The sequence below is a fragment of the Otolemur garnettii genome, unplaced genomic scaffold (genome assembly GCF_000181295.1).
Source record: "Otolemur garnettii isolate 467f Iridium unplaced genomic scaffold, OtoGar3 scaffold00157, whole genome shotgun sequence".
NCBI classification, from domain to species: domain Eukaryota; kingdom Metazoa; phylum Chordata; class Mammalia; order Primates; family Galagidae; genus Otolemur; species Otolemur garnettii.
In genome coordinates, this window is record NW_003852552.1 from 3,908,678 (window position 1) to 3,910,360 (window position 1,683).

Consider the following 1,683-nt stretch of genomic DNA (forward strand, 5'->3'; position numbering starts at 1 on the left):
TCAACCCTCCCTACTATGAAACCAATTTATAGCTTTCATATGAAAGCTATAACCCAATTATAGCTCAAGAAGAAGAGGAAAGAGAAGGGAGAGAAGGGGAGGAGGAGATGTGTGGAGGGGGGTCATTGGTGGGAACACACCTATGGTGCATTTTACAAGGGTACATGTACATGTGTAATTTACTAAGTGTAGAACATAAATGTCTTAACACAATAACTAAGAAAATGGTGTGAAGGCTATGTTAACCAGTTTGATGAAAATCTTTCAAATTGTATATAAAACCAGCACATTGGATCCCATGATTGCATTAATGTATACATATATGATTTAATTTAAAAAAAGAAGATTGCCAAATTGCCAAAAATAATATGAGGAAACATTCAAAATCATACTCCAGTTTCTCTTCAGATCATATAAATCTTTTGCTTTTTACTAAAGATTTCTGTGGAGAAGAACAATTCTGAGTCTGTGACCAATTTTTTGAGGCGTTGCATTTGTAGGGCTAAAGAGAAAAAAAAAAGAAATGTTCAAAATCATTAATCATCAAGGAAATGCAAATTAAAATCACTATGAGATATCACCTTACCCTTGTCAGAATGGCCATTATTAGAGGGTAAAAAAAAAAAATTTACATACTTGGAATAGATGCAGAGGGAAAGTAAAGCTTATACACAGTAGGTGGGACTACACATTAGTACAACCTCTATTGAAAACAGTATGGAAATTCCTTAAAGAAATAAATGTAGAAGTATCATTTAAATCAATAATTTCACTACTGAGTATCTACCCAAAAGAAAAGAAATCATTGCATCAAAAAGACACCTGCACTTGGATATTTATTGCAGCACAATTCATAATGGTAAAGATCATCCTAAGTGACTATCAATTCATGAGTGGATTAAGAAAATATAGTTTACATATACTACTGAGTACTATTCAGCTATAAAAAGGAGTGAAATATCATTTGCAACAACTTGGATGAAACTGAAGACCATTATCCTATGTGAAAGTATCGCAGGAACGGAAAAATAAACACCATGTCTGCTGTCTAAAAAGTGGGAGCTAATTTAAGGGCACACAAAGGGTACATGGATATGTAAAAGTCATAGGAAATAAGAAAGGGGGAAAGAAGAGGTAGACAGGGTAAAAGGTACAATGAACGCTATTTAGGTGATGGGCAAATTAAAATTCTCACCTTAAGGAATATAAAAGGTTTAGGGCGGTGCCTGTGTCTCATAGGAGTAGGGCACCAGCCCCATATACTGGAGGTGGTGGGTTCAAACCTGGCCCCAGCCAAAAACTGTAATATATATATGTTTAAATGTAACAAAAACATTATACCTGGGTTCAAACCTGGCCCCAGCCAAAAACTGTAATATATATATATGGTTTAAATGAACAAAAACTTTATACCTTGGGTTCAAACCTGGCCCCAGTCAAAAACTGTAAAATATATATATATATATATATATATATGGTTTAAATGTAACAAAAACATTATACCCCATCAACATTTTGAAATTAAAAAAGTATTTTTTATTGTTGGGGATTCATTGAGGGTACACAGAAGCAGGTTACATTAATTGCTTTTTTAGGTAAAGACCCTCTTATATTTGTGTCCCACCCCCAAAAGTTGTACCACATTCCTTGACCCTCGCTCCCCCTCTCTCCTTCCCTTTCTCA

The 1,683-nt window shown here is 34.5% G+C and overlaps 1 non-coding gene across 1 annotated transcript; it reads left to right on the top strand.

Annotated features, from left to right (window-relative positions):
• The first annotated feature begins 388 nt into the window (after window positions 1–388).
• LOC111728428 lies at window positions 389–504 on the top strand. Its single transcript, XR_002775726.1, has one exon. It is a non-coding gene; the product is annotated as a U5 spliceosomal RNA (small nuclear RNA).
• Window positions 505–1,683: the final 1,179 nt, after the last annotated feature.